This window comes from Ranitomeya imitator, chromosome 1 (assembly GCF_032444005.1).
Source record: "Ranitomeya imitator isolate aRanImi1 chromosome 1, aRanImi1.pri, whole genome shotgun sequence".
Lineage (NCBI taxonomy): Eukaryota > Metazoa > Chordata > Amphibia > Anura > Dendrobatidae > Ranitomeya > Ranitomeya imitator.
This window is the reverse complement of record NC_091282.1, coordinates 492,235,043-492,262,222: the sequence shown is the minus strand read 5'-3', so window position 1 is coordinate 492,262,222 and position 27,180 is coordinate 492,235,043. Positions and strand designations below refer to the sequence as shown.

At 47.1% G+C, this 27,180-nt stretch overlaps 1 protein-coding gene across 2 annotated transcripts in view; it reads left to right on the top strand.

Annotated features, from left to right (window-relative positions):
- The window catches only part of FOCAD (focadhesin), a 458,830-nt gene that overhangs the window by 327,212 nt on the left and 104,438 nt on the right, over nt 1-27,180 (top strand). The gene's annotated exons all lie outside the window — the stretch shown is intronic.

The following is a 27,180-nucleotide window of genomic DNA, read 5'->3' as shown; positions in this document are numbered from 1 at the left end:
ATGGCGAAAGTGATGCCTATTGTGAAGGAGTATCTTCTCCAGGCACAGGCAAGGGTGTATAACCGATCAGCGAGGCGGAGTCAGTTCCAGCTCGGGGACCGCGTGCTAGTTCTTATCCCCACAGTGGAGAGCAAATTCCTAGCCAAATGGTAAGTCCCATACGAGGTGGTGGGAAACCTGGGCAAAGTTACTTACAAGGTACACCAGCCGGGGTGAAGTAAGCCGCACCAGGTCTGTCATGTGAACTTGCTAAAACCCTGGTGAGAATTGCTGGACACCCCTTGAATTGGAGCCAGTCGCAAAGTCACCGTGGACGATGTCACCATTGCAGAGACTCTGATGCCAGTCCAGAGGCAACAGTGTCGGGAGCTGTTGCAGCGGAACCGGACCTATTCGCAGAGATGCCGGGGCATAGGCAGGTGATCGAGCATGACATGTTGACAGAACCGCACGTAAGGGTGAACCTCAATCCCTATAGAATTCTGGAAGCACGGAGAGAGGTGATATCCAATGAGGTGAAGAGGATGCTAGACCTCGGGGTGATAGAGGAGTCGAAAAGTGGATGGTCGAGTCCCATTGTCCTCGTACCGAAGCCTGATGGTGAGTGACAGTTCTGCAACGACTACCGCAAGCTGAATGAAGTCTCTAGTTTTGATGCTTACCCGATGCCTCATGTAGACGAACTCGTTGAGAGACTTGGACCGGCAAGGTATATTACAACCCTAGATCTGGCGCGAAGGGCTATTGGCAGATCCCCATGTCCCATAGTGCCAAGGAGAAGACAGCCTTCTCAACGCCTGATGGGTGTTTTCAATACACCAGGATGCCCTTTGTTCTGCAGGGGGCCCATGCCTTGCAACAGGAGGAAATCTGCACCAATACCCAAAATTTTTTTAGCTTGACCCTCGTCATCAGATGTTAACCCCTGGAAGGGGAGGTGATCCTGATGAGACTCAGATATGTCTCAGATGTCTGAGGCTCATGCAGACTGTACTGTGCTGTCAGGGCAAGAGGAGGAGGAGAGTGACTCCAAGGGCAAGGAACGTGATAACACAGAGGATGATGATGAGGTGTTAGATCCCAGTTGGCGTGAACATAGAGGCACACAACTGAGTAGGTCATCTGAGGTGGACGATGAGGAGGTTACATTGCACCATATGTTGCAGTCACTTAGTGATGCAGCCACGATGAACAATGCATCCTCAGCCACAACTATGCCTTGCTGTGACCAGCAGCGTCCGTGGGACTACAGCTCGCAGGGGTGGCAAGGGTTGCCTAGCCTGGGCCTTTTTTGACACTGCATAGGATGAGCCAACTCATGTTATCTGACAGCTTTGCAAAAAAAAAAAAACTGAGTCGAGGTGAAAAGTGCAATAATTGGACTACATGTATGAACCTTCACATGCAAAATCAACATGCTTTACCGTGGGAATCCCACTGTGCAAAAATGCATACCGCCGAACCTCAACAACCACCAGCCACCCCATCAATTGCATCTGCTGCTTTTTCCTCCTCCTCTGTTACTGTGCCAACTATTGAGACGCAGGTCTTCAAAGCAGAACCTCAGGTTCTTTACCTGCTCCAGTCACACTGACTGAGAGCTCGCCTTCAGCTGTAATGGAAACAGACGTGCCTGCTGTTTTTGACCAATCTCAGAGAACGAGCACATCACAAGTTTTTCAATCCACCATAACATCTCCGTCTGCACCTCTCACGGTCCAGCAGTTTGCCCGGTTCACCGTACTCCGCCCTCTCTCAGCACTGCAGCCAGCCCACGGTTCTGCAGTTGTGGTCACGTAAAAGATTATTTCCTCATATGCAGGACAAAGCTAAGAGGTTGAACTCCACTATCTCCAATCTGTTGGCCACGGAAATGCTGCCTTTCCGCCTGGTAGATACAGACGGTTTCCGAAAGCTGATGGCTGTCGCAGTCCGCCAGTACCAATTACCCAGTCGCCATTACTCTTCTAATAAAGCTGTTCCTCCACTACACCAGCATGTCACAGACAGCATCATCCGTTCCTTGACATAATCTGTCTGCCAGGGTGCATTTTACCACAGACACTTAGACGAGTAAGCATGGCCAAGGGCATTGTATCTCACTGACTGGGCACTGGGTGACTCTGGTGGCTGTGGGGGACAGGCGCTGCTCCACAAGTCTGGGAATCCCCAAGGCTTGCAGGACAAACCTCTACATTTAACACCTCCACTGCTTTTGCCTCTGCCATGGTTAGTGCTGACGACGCAGTCATTAGCATCACTATTCCGGTCATTTATATGCTGGAGCAGACTTTGAATATCCTGCGGGAGGAGATGGTGGTCCCAGAAGAAGAGGAGAATGTGGAAGGGATAACATGTGGAAGGGTGTATTATTGCGATTGAGGGGGGTGGTGATAGCAAACTGTTATGGAAGGTGCAAGATCCGAGGAACAAATGGAGGAGGAGGTGGTGATGGGCGAGCAACTGTCGGATGAAGATGATAATCCTCCCCTCTCTGTTGTTCATGTTAGCTACCAACACAGCATGGTCTTGGACCTCATGGTAGAGCCTGACATATGAATGCCTTCTTGCTGCACTATCTGCAACATGATCCCCAGTTAGTTATGATTATGAATAATGCTGACTACTGTGTTGCCATTCTGTTAGATCCACGTTGTAACGCAAAATTTTGCCAGATGATTCCCGCCCTAGAAAGGGACCCGCAAATGCTGGAGTATCGAAACACTCTTTTACACAACCTTAACCCCTTCATGACCCAGCCTATTTTGACCTTAAAGACCTTGCCGTTTTTTGCAATTCTGACCAGTGTCCCTTTATGAGGTAATAACTCAGGAACGCTTCAACGGATCCTAGCGGTTCTGAGATTGTTTTTTCGTGACATATTGGGCTTCATGTTAGTGGTAAATTTAGGTCAATAAATTCTGCGTTTATTTGTGATAAAAACGGAAATTTGGCGACAATTTTGAAAATTTCGCAATTTTCACATTTTGAATTTTTATTCTGTTAAACCAGAGAGATATGTGACACAAAATAGTTAATAAATAACATTTCCCACATGTTTACTTTACATCAGCACAATTTTGGAAACAAAATTTTTTTTTGTTAGGAAGTTATAAGGGTTAAAATTTGACCAGCGATTTGTCATTTTTACAACGAAATTTACAAAACCATTTTTTTTAGGGACCACCTCACATTTGAAGTCAGTTTGAGGGGTCTATATGGCTGAAAATACCCAAAAGTGACACCATTCTAAAAACTGCACCCCTCAAGGTACTCAAAACCACATTCAAGAAGTTTATTAACCCTTCAGGTGCTTCACAGCAGCAGAAGCAACATGGAAGGAAAAAATAAACATTTAACTTTTTAGTCACAAAAATTATCTTTTAGCAACAATTTTTTTATTTTCCCAATGGTAAAAGGAGAAACTGAACCACGAAAGTTGTTGTCCAATTTGTCCTGAGTACGCTGATACCTCATATGTGGGGGTAAACCACTGTTTGGGCGCACGGCAGGGCTTGGAAGGGAAGGAGCGCCATTTGACTTTTTGAATCAAAAATTGGCTCCACTCTTTAGCGGACACCATGTCACGTTTGGAGAGCCCCCGTGTGCCTAAAAATTGGAGCTCCCCCACAAGTGACCACATTTTGGAAACTAGACGCCCCAAGGAACTTATCTAGATGCATAGTGAGCACTTTGAACCCCCAGGTGCTTCACAAATTAATCCGTAAAAATGAAAAAGTACTTTATTTTCACAAAAAAATTATTTTAGCCTCAATTTTTTCATTTTCACATGGGCAAAAGGATAAAATGGATCCTAAAATGTGTTGGGCAATTTCTCCTGAGTACACCAATACCTCACATGTGGGGGTAAACCACTGTTTGGGCACATGGTAAGGCTCGGAAGGGAAGGAGCGCCATTTGACTTTTTGAATGAAAAATTATTTCCATCGTTAGCGGACACCATGTCGCGTTTGGAGAGCTCCTGTGTGCCTAAACATTGGCGCTCCCCCACAAGTGACCCCATTTTGGAAACTAGACCCCCCAAGGAACTTATTTAGATGCCTAGTGAGCACTTTAAACCCTCAGGTGCTTCACAAATTGATCTGTAAAAATGAAAAAGTACTTTTTTTTCACAAAAAAATTCTTTTCGCCTCAATTTTTTCATTTTCACATGGGCAGTAGGGTAAAATGGATCATAAAATTTGTTGAGCAATTTTTCCCGAGTACGTCGATACCTCATATGTGGGGGTAAACCACTGTTTGGGCACTCGTCAGGGCTCGGAAGGGAAGGCGCGCCATTTGACTTTTTGAATGGAAAATTAGCTCCAATTGTTAGCGGACACCATGTCGCGTTTGGAGAGCCCCTGTGTGCCTAAACATTGGAGCTCCCCCACAAGTGACCCCATTTTGGAAACTATACCCCCCAAGGAACTTATCTAGATGGATATTGAGCACTTTAAACCCCCAGGTGCTTCACAGAAGTTTATAACGCAGAGCCATGAAAATAAAAAATAATTTTTCTTTCCTCAAAAATGATTTTTTAGCCTGGAATTTCCTATTTTGCCAAGGATAATAGGAGAAATTGGACCCCAAATATTGTTGTCCTGTTTGTCCTGAGTACGCAGATACCCAATATGTGGGGGTAAACCACTGTTTGGGCGCACGGCAGGGCTCGGAAGGGATGGCACGCCATTTGGCTTTTTAAATGGAAAATTAGCTCCAATCATTAGCGGACACCATGTCACGTTTGGAGAGCCCCTGTGTGCCTAAACATTGGAGATCCCCCAGAAATGACACCATTTTGGAAACTAGGCCCCCAAAGGAACTAATCTAGATGTGTGGTGAGGACTTTGAACCCCCAAGTGCTTCACAGAAGTTTATAACGCAGAGCCATGAAAAAAAAAAAAAATTATTTTCTCAAAAATGATATTTTAGCCTGCAATTTTTTATTTTCCCAAGGGTAACAGGAGAAATTTGACCCCAAAAGTTGTTGTCCAGTTTCTCCTGAGTACGCTGATACCCCATATGTGGGGGTAAATCACTGTTTGGGCACATGCCGGGGCTCGGAAGTGAAGTAGTGACGTTTTGAAATGCAGACTTTGATGGAATGCTCTGTGGGCGTCACGTTGCGTTTGCAGAGCCCCTGATGTGGCTTAACAGTAGAAACCCCCCACAAGTGACCCCATTTTGGAAACTAGACCCCCAAAGGAACTTATCTAGATGTGTGGTGAGCACTTTGAACCCCCAAGTGCTTCATAGAAGTTTATAATGCAGAGCCGTGAAAATAATAAATACGTTTTCTTTCCTCAAAAATAATTATTTAGCCCAGAATTTTTTATTTTCCCAAGGGTTACAGAAGAAACTGGACCCCAAAAGTTGTTGTCCAGTTTCTCCTGAGTACGCTGATACCCCATATGTGGGGGTAAACCACTGTTTGGGCACATGCCGAGGCTCGGAAGTGAAGTAGTGACGTTTTGAAATGCAGACTTTGATGGAATGCTCTGTTGGCGTCACGTTGCGTTTGCAGAGCCCCTGATGTGGCTTACCAGTAGAAACCCCCCACAAGTGACCGCATTTTGGAAACTAGACCCCGAAAGGAACTGATCTAGATGTGTGGTGAGCACTTTGAACCCCCAAGCGCTTCATAGAAGTTTATAATGCAGAGCCGTGAAAATAATAAATACGTTTTCTTTCCTCAAAAATAATTATTTAGCCCAGAATTTTTTAATTTTCCCAAGGGTAACAGGAGAAATTTGACCCCAATATTTGTTGTCCAGTTTCTCCTGAGTATGGTGATACCCCATATGTGGGGGTAAACTACTGTTTGGGCACATGCCGGGGCTTGGAATTGAAGTAGTGACGTTTTGAAATGCAGACTTTGATGGAATGCTCTGCGGGCGTCACGTTGCGTTTGCAGAGCCCCTGATGTGCCTAAACAGTAGAAACCCCCCACAAGTGACCCCATTTTGGAAACTAGACCCCGAAAGGAACTTATCTAGATGTGTGGTGAGCACTTTGAACCCCCAAGTGCTTCATAGAAGTTTATAATGCAGAGCCGTGAAAATAATAAATACGTTTTCTTTCCTCAAAAATAATTATTTAGCCCAGAATTTTTTATTTTCCCAAGGGTTACAGGAGAAATTGGACCCCAAAAGTTGTTGTCCAGTTTCTCCTGAGTACGCTGATACCCCATGAGTGGGGGTAAACCACTGTTTGGGCACACGTCGGGGCTCAGAAGGGAAGTAGTGACTTTTGAAATGCAGACTTTGATGGAATGGTCTGCGGGTGTCACGTTGCGTTTGCAGAGCCCCTGGTGTGCCTAAACAGTAGAAACCCCCACAAGTGACCCCATTTTAGAAATTAGACCCCCCAAGTAACTTATCTAGATATGTGGTGAGCACTTTGAACCCCCAAGTGCTTCACAGACGTTTACAACGCAGAGCCGTGAAAATAAAAAATCATTTTTCTTTCCTCAAAAATTATGTTTTAGCAAGCATTTTTTTTGATTCACAAGGGTAACAGGAGAAATTGGACCCCAGTAATTGTTGCGCAGTTTGTCCTGAGTATGCTGGTACCCCATATGTGGGGGTAAACCACTGTTTGGGCACACGTCGGGGCTCGGAAGTGAGGGAGCATCATTTGACTTTTTGAATACGAGATTGGCTGGAATCAATGGTGGCGCCATGTTGCGTTTGGAGACCCCTGATGTGCCTAAACAGTGGTAACCCCTCAATTCTACCTCCAACACTAACCCCAACACACCCCTAACCCTAATCCCAACTGTAGCCATAACCCTAAACACAACCCTAACCGCAACACACCCCTAACCACAACCCTAACCCCAACACACCCCTAACCATAACCACAACCCTAATTCCAACCCTAACCCTAAGGCTATGTGCCCACGTTGCGGATTCGTGTGAGATATTTTCGCACCATTTTTGAAAAATCCGCGGGTAAAAGGCACTGCGTTTTACCTGCGGATTTTCCGCGGATTTCCAGTGTTTTTTGTGCGGATTTCACCTGCGGATTCCTATTGAGGAACAGGTGTAAAACGCTGCGGAATCCGCACAAAGAATTGACATGCTGCGGAAAATACAACGCAGCGTTTCCGCGTGGTATTTTCTGCACCATGGGCACAGCGGATTTGGTTTCCATATGTTTACCTGGTACTGTAAACCTGATGGAACACTGCTGCGAATCCGCAGCCAAATCCGCACCGTGTGCACATAGCCTAATTCTAAAGGTATGTGCACACGCTGCGGAAAACGCTGCGGATCCGCAGCAGTTTCCCATGAGTTTACAGTTCAATGTAAACCTACGGGAAACAAAAATCGCTGTGCCCATGCTGCGGAAAAACTGCACGGAAACGCAGCGGTTTACATTCCGCAGCATGTCACTTCTTTGTGCGGATTCCGCAGCGGTTTTACAACTGCTCAAATAGAAAATCGCAGTTGTAAAACCGCAGTGAAATGCGCAGAAAAACCGCGGTAAATCCGCCATAAATCCGCAGCGATTTAGCACTGCGGATTTATCAAATCCGCAGCGGAAAAATCCGCAGAGGACCAGAATACGTGTGCACATACCGAAACCCTAACCCTAGCCCTAACCCTAACCCTACCCCTAGCCCTAACCCTACCCCTAACCCTACCCCTAGCCCTAACCCTACCCCTAACCCTACCCCTAACCCTACCCCTAACCCTAACCCTAACCCTAACCCTACCCCTATTCTAACATCAGTGGAAAAAAAAAAATTTATTTATTTTTTTATTGTCCCTACCTATGGGGGTGACAAAGGGGGGGGGGGTCATTTATTATTTTTTTTATTTTGATCACTGAGATAGATTATATCTCAGTGATCAAAATGCACTTTGGAACGAATCTGCCGGCCGGCAGATTCGACGGGCGCATTGCGCATGCGCCCGCCATTTTGGAAGATGGCGGCGCCCAGGGAGAAGACGGACGGGACCCCGGCTGGATCGGTAAGTATGATGGGGTGGGGGGGACCACAGGGGGGGGGATCGGCGCACGGGGGGGGAATCGGAGTGCGGGAGGGGTGGAACGGAGCACGGGGGGCGTGGAACGGAGCACGGGGGGGCTGGAATGGAGCACGGGGGGGTGGAACGGAGCACCGGGGGGGGTGGATCGGAGTGCAGGGGGGGTGATTGGAGCACGGGGGGAGCGGACAAGAGCACGGGGGGGAGCGGAGCACTGGACGGAGGGGAGCCGGAGCAGTGTACCGGCCAGATCGGAGGGCTGGGGGGGCGATCGGAGGGGTGGGGTGGGGGCACACTAGTATTTCCAGCCATGGCCGATGATATTTCAGCATCGGCCATGGCTGGATTGTAATATTTCACCCGTTATAATGGGTGAAATATTACAAATCGCTCTGATTGGCAGTTTCACTTTCAACAGCCAATCAGAGCGATCGTAGCCACGAGGGGGTGAAGCCACCCCCCCTGGGCTAAACTACCACTCCCCCTGTCCCTGCAGATCGGGTGAAATGGGAGTTAACCCTTTCACCCGATCTGCAGGGACGCGATCTTTCCATGACGCCGCATAGGCGTCATGGGTCGGAATGGCACCGACTTTCATGACGCCTACGTGGCGTCAAAGGTCGGGAAGGGGTTAAGAGAGCTTCTCCCCAGGACAGCAGTGAAGCACACAGCTCGCATCGCAGCTCTACACTTCCAACCTCCGGCACATCAATTCATTAACGCCAAAACATTAGCAGCAGCGATGGTGGAAGTAGAAGCAACTTCTGTGAGTCCCTTGACAATTTTTTTTAGACCAACTTGTGCACCAGCACAACAGAGTCCAAGTCTTACACGTGGTGAATGAATGGAAAGGATGGTGCAAGAGTGTCTAGAACTGAATATCTATAATATAACGCTGGGAGCGTCACTCTGTCCGAAGCCTTTATAGACTGCGCAAGCGCAAGCGCCGGGGCAGTCTGGACCCCACAGAGTGACGCTCCCAGGAGATCGCGGTATGCGTAAACACTGAACGCCCACCGCAATCTCCAAAGGAGAGGCAGGAGGGTGAGTATATTCACCTGTCCCCCATTCCAGCGCTGCGTGCGGCTCCGTCTCCGTGTTCCAGTCCTCTGCCTGTGAGGTTCACAGTTCAGAGGGCGCGATGACGCGCTTAATGTGCGCCGCCCTCTGACTGAATAGTCACAGCCAGAGGAGCCGGAAGAAGCGGCGGGCAGCGCTGGAACGGGACAAACAGGTGAGTATAGCAAGTGCTGGGGGGCCTGAGCTGGCGGCGATACCGGCACCTGACCCCCACAGCGTGCTGGTGTCCCCGCCTGCTCAGGCCCCCCAGCACTCGGCGCCCAGCAACGATAGGTGAGTATGGTATTTTTTTTTTTATATATCGCAGCAGCATACGGGGCATATATTATGGAGCATCTTATGGGGGCCATCAACCATAATGGAGCAGTGTACGGGGGCATATATTATGGAGCATCTTATGGGGGCCATAAACCATAATGGAGCAGTGTACGGGGGCATATACCATGATCTTATGGGGGCCATAAACCTTTATGGAGCAGTGTACGGGGGCATATAATATGGAGCATCTTATGGGGTCCATCAACCATAATGGAGCAGTGTACGGTGCATATAATATGGAGCATCTTATGGGGCGCCATCAACCATAATGGAGCAGTGTACGGGGGCATATACTATGGAGCATCTTATGGGGGCCATCAACCATAATGGAGCAGTGTACGGGGCATATACCATGTAGCACCTTTTGGGGGCCATAAACCTTTATGGAGCAGTGTACGGGGGCATATAATATGGAGCATCTTATGGTGGCCATCAACCATAATGGAGCAGTGTACAGGGGCATATAATATGGAGCATCTTATGGGGGCCATCAACCATAATGGAGAAGTGTACGGGGGCATATAATATGGAGCATCTTATGGGGGCCATAAACCATAATGGAGCAGTGTACTGGGGCATATAATATGGAGCATCTTATGGGGGCCATCAACCATAATGGAGCAGTGTACGGGGGCATATACTATGGAGCATCTTATGGGGGCCATGAACCATAATGGAGCAGTGTACAGGGGCAAAAACTATGGAGCATCTTATGGGGGCCATCAACCATAATGGAGCAGTGTATGGGGGCATATACTATGGAGCATCTTATGGGGCCATTAACCATAATGGAGCAGTGTACGGAGGCATATACTATGGAGCATCTTATGGGGGTCATAAACCTTTATGGAGCAGTTTACGGGGCATATAATATGGAGCATCTTATGGGGGCCATAAACTTTTATGGAGCAGCGTATGGGGCATATGGATGGGAGCAGCAAATTACAGAACGGTGGCGCAGGATGGGAGCAGCACATGACAGAACGGGGGTGCAGGATGGGAGCAGCACATGACAGAACGGGGGTGCAGGATGGGAGCAGCACATGACAGAACGGGGGCTCAGGATGGCAGCAGCACATGACAGAATGGGGGCCCAGGATGGGAGCAGCACATGACAGAACGGGGGTGCAGGATGGCAGCAGCACATGACAGAATGGGGGCCCAGGATGGGAGCAGCACATGTCAGAATGGGGGCGCAGGATGGGAGCAGCACATGACAGGATGGAGACCATATACCAATATAAATGCTCGCCACCCGGGCGTAGAACGGGTTCAATAGCTAGTAAATAAATAATCAGGGAGGGTTTTGACCCTTTCAAATTTTGGTCTTCCAAAATGGATGAGTGGCCTAAGTTCACCTCACATGCCTTGGAGGTTTTATCTTTCTTGGCAGCCAGCGTTCTCTCAGAACATGTCTTCAGCGCTGCTGGTGGTGTCCTAACGGATAAGCACAGCTGGCTGTCCCCTGAAAGTGTAGACTGCCTAACTTTCAGCAAAATGAACAAGTCATGGATCTCCAAGGACTTTTCCACCCCAATCGCAGACTGTACAGACTACGTATAGTGCATTTTTTACTGTGATGCATTAATGTCATGTAACTGCACTCTGTGATATCTTTAGTGTGGCTTCTGTGCCTACTGTGGCTGCTGCTGCTGATAGCACAAATTTGTGGAAATGTGAACAGTCTTGGTTGGTATATATCTGCTGGGTTAGCTGCAGTGGAAGAAGTCCCAATTATAATATTTCTATTCTCTTACAGTTATTCCACTTCGGTGGTGTCAGACCCTCATTTTTGGAAATGTGAACACTCCTGGTTGGGTGTCCATCTGCATCTATTGGGTGTAGTGGAAGATCTGTCGGTCCCTATTATACTATTTCTTCTGTTGTGAAATTGATGCCACTTTGGTGGTGTCTGCCAATAATTTTTGGAAATGTGAACACTCCTGGTTGGGTCTCCGTAATGTGTATTGCCTGTAGCAGTAGGCCTTTGACACCATCAGGCCTCCTCTCCTTTGGACTAAACTACCCGTGTTACTATCCTTACATTTTTCTGACAATGGTAGTCCACAAAACTGATACTTGTGCCACCTGAGTGTGGCTCAGCATGAAAGCAGGTAAAGGTGTTGCATGTGGTATCTGGGCTCCCAGCAAAGGGGGCCTACACCGATCCCTCACCCACCTTGTCTTACTGTGACGTTTAATTGAAAGCTGTAAATAATGTCCCTGACCCCGATACCTCATGAATTGAGGCCACTTTCCTGGTGTCTGTCCATCATTTGAAGTGTTTTGTCGGCATTTGGGGCCATTATAAGGTGTTGTGCATGCGTTTTTTTGCCTGTTATTGAGCTGTATGGCATTCGGTTATGTTCGGCGAATATTCAACAAATTTATCGGCGAATATTTTACGAATTAATCAGCGAATATTGCAAATTCGGCAATCGTAATCTGAACCGAACATTGAAATATTCGCTCATCTCTACTCAGAAATGCCATCCTTTAACTAGTCCGAATCGTACAATTGTCATCCACAGACCGTGTAATTTTGAATTATGTACTAAAATGGAAAATCTGCTATAGTGAAACCTAGCCACAGGCTGTGCTTCATCAGTGCAGTAGCATAGCAGTTACTTTTGGGTGCTGCCTGTATAACACAGCCGGCATCAATGCTATATTTAATGGGCACAGCTCCTAAGTGCTAAAATCCATGGTAAATATTTGGCAGATGTCACAAGGATAAATGAGAATATAAAAAGTCAACGGTCTTCAAAAACTCATTAGGCTTGATAGTTATTCTGCCACCGATGTACGTGAGTGAGATGATGTGTCTGAGGGATGTGAACACGGTTCTCTGTATAAGCAACAGCAGATAGCATTAACTCGCTAACTTGTGCTACAATTCCTGATGAGCTGAACGTGATTAGTCCGGGAGGATGATGCAATGATGAATTCAATAGGTTTTATTCACAGTACCTTGATGAGATGAGGTGAGATATCAGGGAAGGTTAAGGGATGAAGTTGGGGTATGGAGTTAGTACTGCAAGTTAGTAGCACAAAGTTAGAAGTAACAAGTAGAGTTGAGCGACCTTGACCTTTTTAGAGTCGAGCCGGGTTTTGCGAAACCCGACTATGTCCAAAGTCGGGTCGAGTGAAATCGGCCGATTATGACGTAAAGTCGGGATCGACCGAAACACGAAACCCAATGCAAGTCAATGGGGCAGCATAGTCGGCAGTGAGTGGGGGCCAGGAAAACACCTAGAGTGGCCATTTTAATGTCAAAACCATCCATTCTTCTTAATGAAGCTTGTCAAGCGTAATTTACCTTATAATAATTGGAAGGCATTTGAAATTGGGGGTCATTTGGCTAAAGTTGTGGGGGGTAGGGCTGGTTCAAGTAATTAGTGGGCCCAGGAAATCTGGACCACGTCACGGCAGTGGAGCAGGGAGAGGTAAGTATTTCAACTTTGCAAGTGCTGTGAACCTGAGCAAGCAGGGGGGGCCCACTCGTTGGCATTGGCACTGGCACAGGGCCCCTCAAAGTACAGCGGTGTGTTTGCACGGCGGGGGCGCCTCCCACCGGCAGCAACACTTTTGCGTACTATGAGAGGCCCTGTGCCAGTGACGTCGCCAACTAGTATTCCTCCCCCCACCTGATGAAGGAACCTGCACTTTCATCTGCACCTTCCTCTTTGTCCCCGTGTAAGGTGGTATGGTATGCGGGAAGAGCAACCTGACTTTCAGCAGGGTCACAATGTTGTTGTGTAGCGTGCACGGGGAATGTTGCGTTATGGGTCAATGTACCAGCAGACTCATCTATCACTGGCTGGGCAATGGGCACGATGAAGTGGAAACACAGATATAGGCCCAAAGAAGAAAGTGGGCTAAATGCAGTTCAAAATTGGTAACACAGGAATAACCAGGGGGCATTGCAGTGGAGGACAACTGGAATGAGAGGCTGACACAGAGAGTAGGGCCAAATCAGTAAGTAGTCGAAATGCAGTTCAAAATTGGCAACCGTAGTAAACAGGCGGCACAGCTTTGTTCAGTGGAGGAGAACAGCAAGGAGTGGCAGACACCGATAGTAGGCCCCAAACCAACTAGTACGCCAAATGCAGTTGTTCCATTTAACCACAATTTAATGAGAGCCTGAAGATAGAAGCTCAGGAAAGGCAACCTGGGGAACACCTTGGAGTGTAACACACCATCTCTCTCCACCCCATACCCATTTTGTATGGCCTAATGCAGTGTACTTTTCTACAACTACTAAACGAGAGTCGGAAGACCGAAGCAATGGCAAGGAAACCTGGGGAACACCTTAGAGTGTAACACACCCTCTCTCTACACCCCATACCCAATTTGAAGGCCTAATGCAGTGTAGTTTCCAAGAACTACTAAACGAGAGCCGGAAGATCGAAGCTCAGGAAAGGCAACCTGGGGAACACCTTGGAGTGTAACACACCCTCTCGCTACACCCCATACCCAATTTGAAGGCCTAATGCAGCGTAGTTTCCAACAACTACTAAACGAGAGCCGGAAGATCGAAGCTCAGGAAAGGCAACCTGGGGAACACCTTGGAGTGTAACACACCCTCTCTCTACACCCCATACCCAATTTGAAGGCCTAATGCAGTGTAGTTTCCAAGAACTACTAAACGAGAGCCGGAAGATCGAAGCTCAGGAAAGGCAACCTGGGGAACACCTTGGAGTGTAACACACCCTCTCGCTACACCCCATACCCAATTTGAAGGCCTAATGCAGCGTAGTTTCCAACAACTACTAAACGAGAGCCGGAAGATCGAAGCTCAGGAAAGGCAACCTGGGGAACACCTTGGAGTGGAACACACCATCTCTCTACACCCCATACCCAATTTGAAGGCCTAATGCAGAGTAGTTTCCAAGAACTACTAAACGAGAGCCGGAAGATCGAAGCTCAGGAAAGGCAACCTGGGGAACACCTTGGAGTGTAACACAACGTCTCTCTACACGACGGAAGGGCTGATTCTTAGGAAGGAAGGCTGTTGGAAATAAGCATTGCGCGTCCGAGGGTGATTATATTCTTATTAGGTATATACTCACCCTCGGACGCGCCCTGCTTCTTTATTTGGAATGAATGTTTATTTGCAATGTGGTGTTGACTTTCTCTATTATTTTGGTAATTAATGATTTTATTATTTTCATTATTTTGCATCTTCTCGGCAATAATATAAAGAAGACGCGACAGGACAACACTCGGTGGATGCCATATGTGTGTTTTCAATTTAAAAAAACTTTCAGTTAACTACTTGCAGGAGAAAGTAATTGTAGCTGGTGGCCATTTTTAGTACTGGACCAGATTAGAGTTGTGTGTTTGTTTTTAATGTTAAAATGTCTGCATTTGATATCTCACCAGTATTTTCTTTTTTATAAGCAAAATACTTATTTTTATATTTTCTGATGTTGGTTCCAGGGGTACACGGCCAGCAGTGCCCTGGTCAGTGTAGTAGTAGTTGAAAGAATGGACCGCAGACAGGCATCGAAGGCCTAAAATAATAACACATGGCTGTAGGCAATTTTAAATTGGTTCCAGGGGTACACGGACAGCAGTGGTGTGGTCAGTGGAGGCCTAGTGGAAGGAGTGACCGCAGACAGGCATCGAAGGCCTAAAATAATAACACATGGCTGTAGGCAATTTTAAATTGGTTCCAGGGGTACACGGACAGCAGTGGTGTGGTCAGTGGAGGCCTAGTGGAAGGAGTGACCGCAGACAGGCATCGAAGGCCTAAAATAATAACACATGGCTGTAGGCAATTTTAAATTGGTTCCAGGGGTACACGGGCAGCAGTGACCTGGTCAGTGTAGTAGTAGTTGAAAGAATGGACCGCAGACAGGCATCGAAGGCCTAAAATAAAAAAATTGGGCTGGCTGTAGGCAATTTTAAATTGGTTCCAGGGGTACACGGGCAGCAGTGACCTGGTCAGTGTAGTAGTAGTTGAAAGAATGGACCGCAGACAGGCATCGAAGGCCTAAAATAAAAAAATTGGGCTGGCTGTAGGCAATTTTAAATTGGTTCCAGGGGTACACGGGCAGCAGTGGTGTGGTCAGTGGAGGCCTAGTGGAAGGAGTGACCGCAGACAGGCATCGAAGGCCTAACATAACAAACTTGGGCTGGCTGTAGGCACTTTTAAATTGGTTCCAGGGGTACACGGGCAGCAGTGGTCTGGTCAGTGGAAGTCTAGTGGAAGGAGTGACCGCAGACAGGCATCGAAGGCCTAAAATAATAACACATGGCTGTAGGCAATTTTAAATTGGTTCCAGGGGTACACGGACAGCAGTGGTGTGGTCAGTGGAGGCCTAGTGGAAGGAGTGACCGCAGACAGGCATCGAAGGCCTAAAATAATAACACATGGCTGTAGGCAATTTTAAATTGGTTCCAGGGGTACACGGACAGCAGTGGTGTGGTCAGTGGAGGCCTAGTGGAAGGAGTGACCGCAGACAGGCATCGAAGGCCTAAAATAATAACACATGGCTGTAGGCAATTTTAAATTGGTTCCAGGGGTACACGGGCAGCAGTGACCTGGTCAGTGTAGTAGTAGTTGAAAGAATGGACCGCAGACAGGCATCGAAGGCCTAAAATAAAAAAATTGGGCTGGCTGTAGGCAATTTTAAATTGGTTCCAGGGGTACACGGGCAGCAGTGACCTGGTCAGTGTAGTAGTAGTTGAAAGAATGGACCGCAGACAGGCATCGAAGGCCTAAAATAAAAAAATTGGGCTGGCTGTAGGCAATTTTAAATTGGTTCCAGGGGTACACGGGCAGCAGTGGTGTGGTCAGTGGAGGCCTAGTGGAAGGAGTGACCGCAGACAGGCATCGAAGGCCTAACATAACAAACTTGGGCTGGCTGTAGGCACTTTTAAATTGGTTCCAGGGGTACACGGGCAGCAGTGGTCTGGTCAGTGGAAGTCTAGTGGAAGGAGTGACCGCAGACAGGCATCGAAGGCCTAAAATAATAACACATGGCTGTAGGCAATTTTAAATTGGTTCCAGGGGTACACGGACAGCAGTGGTGTGGTCAGTGGAGGCCTAGTGGAAGGAGTGACCGCAGACAGGCATCGAAGGCCTAAAATAATAACACATGGCTGTAGGCAATTTTAAATTGGTTCCAGGGGTACACGGACAGCAGTGGTGTGGTCAGTGGAGGCCTAGTGGAAGGAGTGACCGCAGACAGGCATCGAAGGCCTAAAATAATAACACATGGCTGTAGGCAATTTTAAATTGGTTCCAGGGGTACACGGGCAGCAGTGACCTGGTCAGTGTAGTAGTAGTTGAAAGAATGGACCGCAGACAGGCATCGAAGGCCTAAAATAAAAAAATTGGGCTGGCTGTAGGCAATTTTAAATTGGTTCCAGGGGTACACGGGCAGCAGTGACCTGGTCAGTGTAGTAGTAGTTGAAAGAATGGACCGCAGACAGGCATCGAAGGCCTAAAATAAAAAAATTGGGCTGGCTGTAGGCAATTTTAAATTGGTTCCAGGGGTACACGGGCAGCAGTGGTGTGGTCAGTGGAGGCCTAGTGGAAGGAGTGACCGCAGACAGGCATCGAAGGCCTAAAATAATAACACATGGCTGTAGGCAATTTTAAATTGGTTCCAGGGGTACACGGGCAGCAGTGACCTGGTCAGTGTAGTAGTAGTTGAAAGAATGGACCGCAGACAGGCATCGAAGGCCTAAAATAAAAAAATTGGGCTGGCTGTAGGCAATTTTAAATTGGTTCCAGGGGTACACGGGCAGCAGTGACCTGGTCAGTGTAGTAGTAGTTGAAAGAATGGACCGCAGACAGGCATCGAAGGCCTAAAATAAAAAAATTGGGCTGGCTGTAGGCACTTTTAAATTGGTTCCAGGGGTACACGGGCAGCAGTGGTCTGGTCAGTGGAAGTCTAGTGGAAGGAGTGACCGCAGACAGGCATCGAAGGCCTAAAATAATAACACATGGCTGTAGGCAATTTTAAATTGGTTCCAGGGGTACACGGACAGCAGTGGTGTGGTCAGTGGAGGCCTAGTGGAAGGAGTGACCGCAGACAGGCATCGAAGGCCTAAAATAATAACACATGGCTGTAGGCAATTTTAAATTGGTTCCAGGGGTACACGGGCAGCAGTGACCTGGTCAGTGTAGTAGTAGTTGAAAGAATGGACCGCAGACAGGCATCGAAGGCCTAAAATAAAAAAATTGGGCTGGCTGTAGGCAATTTTAAATTGGTTCCAGGGGTACACGGGCAGCAGTGACCTGGTCAGTGTAGTAGTAGTTGAAAGAATGGACCGCAGACAGGCATCGAAGGCCTAAAATAAAAAAATTGGGCTGGCTGTAGGCAATTTTAAATTGGTTCCAGGGGTACACGGGCAGCAGTGGTGTGGTCAGTGGAGGCCTAGTGGAAGGAGTGACCGCAGACAGGCATCGAAGGCCTAAAATAATAACACATGGCTGTAGGCAATTTTAAATTGGTTCCAGGGGTACACGGGCAGCAGTGACCTGGTCAGTGTAGTAGTAGTTGAAAGAATGGACCGCAGACAGGCATCGAAGGCCTAAAATAAAAAAATTGGGCTGGCTGTAGGCAATTTTAAATTGGTTCCAGGGGTACACGGGCAGCAGTGACCTGGTCAGTGTAGTAGTAGTTGAAAGAATGGACCGCAGACAGGCATCGAAGGCCTAAAATAAAAAAATTGGGCTGGCTGTAGGCACTTTTAAATTGGTTCCAGGGGTACACGGGCAGCAGTGGTCTGGTCAGTGGAAGTCTAGTGGAAGGAGTGACCGCAGACAGGCATCGAAGGCCTAAAATAATAACACATGGCTGTAGGCAATTTTAAATTGGTTCCAGGGGTACACGGACAGCAGTGGTGTGGTCAGTGGAGGCCTAGTGGAAGGAGTGACCGCAGACAGGCATCGAAGGCCTAAAATAATAACACATGGCTGTAGGCAATTTTAAATTGGTTCCAGGGGTACACGGGCAGCAGTGACCTGGTCAGTGTAGTAGTAGTTGAAAGAATGGACCGCAGACAGGCATCGAAGGCCTAAAATAAAAAAATTGGGCTGGCTGTAGGCAATTTTAAATTGGTTCCAGGGGTACACGGGCAGCAGTGACCTGGTCAGTGTAGTAGTAGTTGAAAGAATGGACCGCAGACAGGCATCGAAGGCCTAAAATAAAAAAATTGGGCTGGCTGTAGGCAATTTTAAATTGGTTCCAGGGGTACACGGGCAGCAGTGACCTGGTCAGTGTAGTAGTAGTTGAAAGAATGGACCGCAGACAGGCATCGAAGGCCTAAAATAAAAAAATTGGGCTGGCTGTAGGCAATTTTAAATTGGTTCCAGGGGTACACGGGCAGCAGTGACCTGGTCAGTGGAGGCCTAGTGGAAGGAGTGACCGCAGACAGGCATCGAAGGCCTAAAATAATAACACATGGCTGTAGGCACTTTTAAATTGGTTCCAGGGGTACACGGGCAGCAGTGGTCTGGTCAGTGGAAGTCTAGTGGAAGGAGTGACCGCAGACAGGCTTCGAAGGCCTAACATAACAAAATTGGGCTGGCTGTAGGCACTTTAAATTGGTTCCAGGGGTACATGGGCAGCAGTGTATGGTCAGTGGAAGTCTAGTGGAAGGAGTGACGGCAGACAGTCTTCGAAGGCCTAACATAACAAAATTGGGCTGACTGTAGGCACTTTTAAATTGGTTCCAGGGTAACACGGCCAGCAGTGGCCTGGTCAGTGTAGTAGTTGTAGAAAGAAGGGACCGCAGACAGGCTTCGAAGGCCTAACATAACAAAAATGTCAAAACAATGGTATTGTCAGTGCCAGGCATTGAAGGATGTCAGCGGCTAGACTACACATTGGTGAAGCTGTGAGAGATAATTTTGCTAGTGGTACAGCACTGTTTGAGCTGGGGGGGGGAACTGTCTTGTGGCCGGCGGTACAGGCACAGGGCCCCTCATATTACAACGGTGTGTCTGACGTTGGGTGCGCACCACCACCGCCAGAGACACTTTATTGTACTATGAGGGACCCAGTGGCAGTGCCGTCGACCAAAAGCGGCCACACCCACCTCTTCAGACAAACAGCACTCTCAAGGGTCCAAGCGCAAAGTGGCGATAGCACGGCCCCGTGTGGGGAGTTTGGCCATTTCGTGAGGTGGAAACATGTCGTATGCTGGACAATCAGGTGAAGAAAATTACGAGATTGGAAAAGTCATTCAGAATAGTCCACAGGCAAGACCTTTTCATAGGAAAGCTAGGTGTCAGCCGGGCAGGGTGGGGCAAAAGATTTTGAAATCCAGTTGTGGTTCATTTTAATGAAGGTTAGATCATCTACATTTTGGGTAGCCAGACGAGTCCTTTTTTCTGTTAGTATTGAACCTGCAGCACTGAATACTCTTTCTGATAGGACACTAGCTGCCGGGCAAGCAAGCTCCTGCAATGCATATTCTGCCAATTCTGGCCAGGTGTCTAATTTGGATGCCCAGTAATCAAATGGGAATGACGGTTGAGGGAGAACGTCGATAAGGGATGAAAAATAGTTTGTAACCATACTGGACAAATGTTGTCTCCTGTCACTTTGAATTGATGCTGCAGTACCTGTCCTGTCTGCGGTCATAGAAAAATCACTCCACAACCTGGTCAGAAAACCCCTCTGTCCAACGCCACTTCTGATTTCTGCCCCTCTAACACCTCTGGTCTGCTGGCCCCTGGAGCTCGTGTGAGAACGATCACGGGCGCTGTGTGCAGGGAATGCCAGAAGCAAACGGTCAACAAGAGTTGATTGTTTTGTTGCTAATATTAGTTCCAAGTTCTCATGTGGCATAATATTTTGCAATTTGCCTTTATAGCGAGGATCAAGGAGGCAGGCCAACCAGTAATCGTCATCGTTCATCATTTTTGTAATGCGTGTGTCCCTTTTGAGGATACGCAAGGCATAATCCGCCATGTGGGCCAAAGTTCCCGTTGTCAAATCTGCGGTTGTGCTTGGTTGAGGGGCAGTTGCAGGCAAATCTACGTCACTTGTGTCCCTCAAAAAACCAGAACCCGGCCTTGCCACGCCACCAATTTCCCGTGCCCCCGGGAAAGCTTCCTCATTAAAAATATACTCATCCCCATCATCCTCCTCATCCTCCACCTCCTCTTCGCCCGGTACCTCGTCATGTACACTGCCCTGACCAGACAATCGCTGACTGTCATCAAGGCTTTCCTCTTCCTCTGGTGCAGACGCCTGATCCTTTATGTGCGTCAAACTTTGCATCAGCAGACGCATTAGGGGGATGCTCATGCTTATTATGGCGTTGTCTGCACTAACCAGCCGTGTGCATTCCTCAAAACACTGAAGGACTTGACACATGTCTTGAATCTTCGACCACTGCACACCTGACAACTCCATGTCTGCCATCCTACTGCCTGCCCGTGTATGTGTATCCTCCCACAAAAACATAACAGCCCGCCTCTGTTCGCACAGTCTCTGAAGCATGTGCAGTGTTGAGTTCCACCTTGTTGCAACGTCTATGATTAGGCGATGCTGGGGAAGGTTCAAAGAACGCTGATAGGTCTGCATACGGCTGGAGTGTACAGGCGAACGGCGGATATGTGCGCAAAGTCCACGCACTTTGAGGAGCAGGTCGGATAACCCCGGATAACTTTTCAGGAAGCACTGCACCACCAGGTTTAAGGTGTGAGCCAGGCAAGGAATGTGTTTCAGTTGGGAAAGGGAGATGGCAGCCATGAAATTCCTTCCGTTATCACTCACTACCTTGCCTGCCTCAAGATCTACAGTGCCCAGCCACGACTGCGTTTCTTGCTGCAAGAACTCGGACAGAACTTCCGCGGTGTGTCTATTGTCGCCCAAACACTTCATAGCCAATACAGCCTGCTGACGTATGCCAGTAGCTGCCCCATAATGGGAGACCTGGTGTGCAACAGTGGCAGGTGCGGATGGAGTGTTTGTGCGACTGCGGTCTGTGGACGAGCTCTTGCTTCTGCAGGAGGACGAGGAGGAGGAGGAGGAGGGGGTGCGAACGGCTACAGACAACTGTTTACTAGACCGTGGGCTAGGCAGAACTGTCCCAAACTTGCTGTCCCCTGTGGACCCTGAATCCACCACATTTACCCAGTGTGCCGTGATGGACACGTAACGTCCCTGGCCATGCCTACTGGTCCATGCATCTGTTGTCAGGTGCACCTTTGTGCTCACAGATTGCCTGAGTGCATGGACGATGCGCTCTTTAACATGCTGGTGGAGGGCTGGGATGGCTTTTCTGGAAAAAAAGTGTCGACTGGGTAGCTCGTAGCGTGGTACAGCGTAGTCCATCAGGTCTTTGAAAGCTTCGCTTTCAACTAACCGGTAGGGCATCATCTCTAACGAGATTAGTCTAGCTATGTGGGCGTTCAAACCCTGTGTACGCGGATGCGAGGCTAAGTATTTCCTTTTTCTAACCATAGTCTCATGTAGGGTGAGCTGGACTGGAGAGCTGGAGATCGTGGAACTAGCGGGGGTGCCGGTGGACATGGCAGACTGAGAGACGGTGGGAGATGGTATTGTTGCCGCCGGTGCCCTAGATGCAGTGTTTCCTACTACGAAACTGGTGATTCCCTGACCCTGACTGCTTTGGCCTGGCAAAGATACCTGCACAGATACAGCAGGTGGTGCGCTAAATGGTGGTCCTACACTGCCGGAAGGGATGTTGCGTTGATGACTAGCTTCATTGGCCGAGGGTGCAACAACCTTAAGGGACGTTTGGTAGTTAGTCCAAGCTTTCAAATGCATGGTGGTTAAATGTCTATGCATGCAACTAGTATTGAGACTTTTCAGATTCTGACCTCTGCTTAAGGAAGTAGAACATTTTTGACAGATGACTTTGCGCTGATCAATTGGATGTTGTTTAAAAAAATGCCAGACTGCACTCTTTCTAGCATCGGATACCTTTTCAGGCATTGCAGACTGAGCTTTAACCGGATGGCCACGCTGTCCTCCACCAGGTTTTGGCTTTGCCACGCGTTTTGGGCAAGATACGGGCCCGGCAGATGGAACCTGTGGCGATGTTGATGCCTGCTGCGGCCCCTCCTCCTCCTCTGCTTCAGAACTGCTGCCGCCTGCACCCTGTTCCCCCAATGGCTGCCAATCGGGGTCAAGAACTGGGTCATCTAATAACTCTTCTTGTACCTCCTGCGCAACTTCGTCTGTGTCACCGTGTCGTTCGGTGGTATAGCGTTCGTGATGGGGCAACATAGTCTCATCAGGGTCTGATTCTTGATCAGCACCCTGCGAGGGCAATGTTGTGGTCTGAGTCAAAGGACCAGCATAGTAGTCTGGCTGTGGCTGTGCGTCAGTGCACTCCATGTCAGATTCAATTTGTAATGGGCATGGACTGTTAACTGCTTCACTTTCTAAGCCAGGGACGGTATGTGTAAAGAGCTCCATGGAGTAACCCGTTGTGTCGCCTGCTGCATTCTTCTCTGTTGTTGTTTTTGCTGAAGAGGACAAGGAAGTGACTTGTCCCTGACCGTGAACATCCACTAACGACGCGCTGCTTTTACTTTTACCAGTTTCACGAGATGAGGCAAAAGAGCTAGAGGCTGAGTCAGCAAGATAAGCCAAAACTTGCTCTTGCTGCTCCGGCTTTAAAAGCGGTTTTCCTAATCCCAGAAAAGGGAGCGTTCGAGGCCTTGTGTAGCCGGACGACGAACCTGGCTCCACAGCTCCAGACTTAGGTGCAATATTTTTTCCCCCACGACCACCTGATGCTCCACCACTACCACTACCCTCATTACCAGCTGACAATGAACGCCCCCGGCCACGACCTCTTCCACTAGACTTCCTCATTGTTTTAAAAACGTAACCAAACTAACGTTATTTGTTGCAGTCACACAACTTACACGGTGAGCTATAACTTCTGTATGATTTAGCTACCCCTTTACAGGTTGGTGAGACCACAGCGAAAATCAGGCCCAATGTTACACACTCTTTTTTTGGTGGCTGCAAATTAGAGAGATGCCCCACACGCAGGACTGTCACTGAAGCACAAATGTTAATATTAATGTCACACTATTATTTTTTTTTTATTTTTATTTTTTTCAGGAACACTTTAGAAACCCCCCAAAAAAAAAAAAATAGATTTTTGCAGGGAGAATTTAGAAAACAAATGTAACAAACTATATGCTTTCTATGGGCCACTGAGTGAGAGATGACGCACACAGGAATCAGGAGTGGCACACAAGCCCAGAGGCCAATATTTTTCTACCAATGATTGATGGAGTTATTTTCTCTGGTAGATTTTGGAACCCAAATCAAGGAAAAAAAATGTAGGCTTTCTATGGACCACAATTGGAGAGAGAGAGAGAGAGAGATGGCACACCCAGGAGTCAAGACTGGCACACAAGCAGAAAGGCCAATATTAATCTCCCACTGTTTTTTTTGGTTGTTTTTTTTTTTTTTTTTTTCAGGGAGACTTTAGAAAAAAAAATAATAAAAAAAATATGATTTTATCAGGAAGAATTTAGAAACCAAATAAAATAAAATGATTTTTTCAGGGAGAATTTAGAAAACAAATAAAACCAAAAATAGGCGTTCTATGGCCCACTGACTGAGAGATGACGCACCCAGGAGTCAAGACTGGCACACAAGCAGAAAGGCCAATATTAATCTCCCACTGTTTTTTTTGGTTGTTTTTTTTTTTTTTTTTTTCAGGGAGACTTTAGAAAAAAAAATAATAAAAAAAATATGATTTTATCAGGAAGAATTTAGAAACCAAATAAAATAAAATGATTTTTTCAGGGAGAATTTAGAAAACAAATAAAACCAAAAATAGGCGTTCTATGGCCCACTGACTGAGAGATGACGCACCCAGGAGTCAAGACTGGCACACAAGCAGAAAGGCCAATATTAATCTCCCACTGTTTTTTTTGGTTGTTTTTTTTTTTTTTTTTTCAGGGAGACTTTAGAAAAAAAAATAATAAAAAAAATATGATTTTATCAGGAAGAATTTAGAAACCAAATAAAATAAAATGATTTTTTCAGGGAGAATTTATAAAACAAATAAAACCAAAAATAGGCGTTCTATGGCCCACTGACTGAGAGATGACGCACACAGGAGTCAGGAGTGGCACACAAACCCAGAGGCCAATATTTTTCTACCATTGATTGATGTAGTTATTTTCTCTGGTAGATTTTAGAACCCAAATCAAGGAAAAAAAATATAGGCTTTCTATGGACCACAATTGGAGAGAGAGAGAGAGAGAGAGAGAGAGAGAGAGAGAGAGAGAGAGATGGCACACCCAGGAGTCAAGACTGGCACACAAGCAGAAAGGCCAATATTAATCTCCCACTGTTTTTTTGGTTGTTTTTTTTTTTTTTTTTTTTCAGGGAGACTTTAGAAATAAAAATAATAAAAAAAATATGATTTTATCAGGAAGAATTTAGAAACCAAATAAAATAAAATGATTTTTTCAGGGAGAATTTAGAAAACAAATAAAACCAAAAATATGCGTTCTATGGCCCACTGACTGAGAGAGAGAGAGAGATGGAACGCTTAGTACTGGCACACAAGCCCAAAGGGCAATATTAATCTCCCTTTTTTTTTCCAGGGAGAATTTCTGAAACCCAAAAAAAAAATAAAATAGGCTTTCTATGGCCCACTATTTGTGAGAGAGATGGGACGCTCAGGACTGGCACAGATGGCACGCTCAGGACTGGCACAGAAGCCCAGAGGCCAATATTAATCTCCCTTTTTTTCTGGGAGAATTTATAAAACCAAAAAAATATTTAAATAGGCTTTCTATGGCCCACTATTTGTGAGAGAGATGGCACGCTCAGGACTGGCACAGATGGCACGCTCACAACTGGCACAGAAGCCCAGAGGCCAATATTAATCTCCCTTTTTTTCTGGGAGAATTTATAAAACCAAAAAAATATTTAAATAGGCTTTCTATGGCCCACTATTTGTGAGAGAGATGGCACGCTCAGGACTGGCACAGATGGCACGCTCACAACTGGCACACAAGCCCAGAGGCCAATATTAATCTCCCTTTTTTCAGGGAAAATTTATAAAACCAAAAAAAAAATTAAATAGGCTTTCTATGGCCCACTATTTGTGAGAGAGATGGGACGCTCAGGACTGGCACAGATGGCACGCTCAGGACTGGCACAGAAGCCCAGAGGCCAATATTAATCTCCCTTTTTTTCAGGGAGAATTTATAAAACCCAAAAAAAAATAAAATAGGCTTTCTATGGCCCACTATTTGTGAGAGAGATGGCACACTCAGGACTGGCACACAAGCCCAAAGGCCAATATTAATCTCCCACTGTATTTTTATCAGGGAGAATTTATACACCCCACAAAAAAAAATACAGAAAAATGAAAAGGCTTTCTATGGCCCACTATGTGAGAGAGATGGCACACACAGGGATGGCACTCTAGCAGAAATGCCAAATTGCCAATCTTAATCTCCCACCAAAAAAAAAAAAAAAAAAAAAACAGGGAATGTCCTACAATTACTATCTCCCTGCCTGCAGTAATCTCAGCCAGGTATGGCAGGCAGCTACTATCTCCCTGCCTGCAGTAATCTCAGCCAGGTATGGCAGGCAGCAATAAGGAGTGGACTGATGCACAAATGAAATAAAAAGTGTGGACAAACAAAAAAGATAGCTGTGCAGAAAGGAAGGAACAAGAGGATTTGTGCTTTGAAAAAAGCAGTTGGTTTGCACAGCGGCGTACACACAGCAATGCAGCTATCAGGGAGCCTTCTAGGGCAGCCCAATGAGCTACAGCGCTGAGGGGAAAAAAAAAAAAAAAAAAAATTCCACTGTCCCTGCACACCGAGGGTGGTGTTGGACAGTGCAAATCGCTGCAGCACAAGCGGTTTTGTGGTTAATGGACCCTGCCTAACGCTATCCCTGCTTCTGACAAAGCGGCAGCAACCTCTCCCTAAGCTCAGATCAGCAGCAGTAAGATGGCGGTCGGCGGGAACGCCTCTTTATAGCCCCTGTGACGTCGCAGACAGCAAGCCAATCACTGCAATGCCCTTCTCTAAGATGGTGGGGACCAGGACCTATGTCATCACGCTGCCCACACTCTGCGTTTACCTTCATTGGCTGAGAAATGGCGCTTTTCGCGTCATTGAAACGCGACTTTGGCGCGAAAGTCGCGTACCGCATGGCCGACCCCGCACAGGGGTCGGATCGGGTTTCATGAAACCCCGACTTAGCCAAAAGTCGGCGACTTTTGAAAATGTTCGACCCGTTTCGCTCAACCCTAGTAACAAGAAAATCCTTTCTCCAGTCCTGAAACATGTGCTGTCCAAGATGGCCCTGACCAAGAAGATGGACGTGAGATAAGGATAAGAGGAGTTGCAGAAAGAAAGGTATTATGGGTAAAGCCCATTAATAATACATGACCAACATAATATAACAACGGCCAATAGATGGCAGCACAGTACAACAAATACAATAGATGAAATTAACCCATATACATTATGTAATGGCTGAAAGTCTTTGCAAAAGATCAGCTAACAGCACAATAGTGTTCTCCAAGCTTTTGAGACACACAGTCTTGTTAAAGTTTGGCAGAGAAAAGAGTTGCTCATATTTTGCTGGTCAGCTGCATCTTCAGTATTGAATAATCGAGAATGCAGTGTTTGATCAAAATAGCTGCTGAGGCCTTCCATCCTCTCCATTGCCGGCAGATCCTACCATTTCCACTTCCAGTATTCCTGGTTACATTGAGGTTAACAGTAGTGCTGAAGGAAGGAAGGTATTAAAGAAAATGGGAAGTATGGCCTAGATACGTTGAT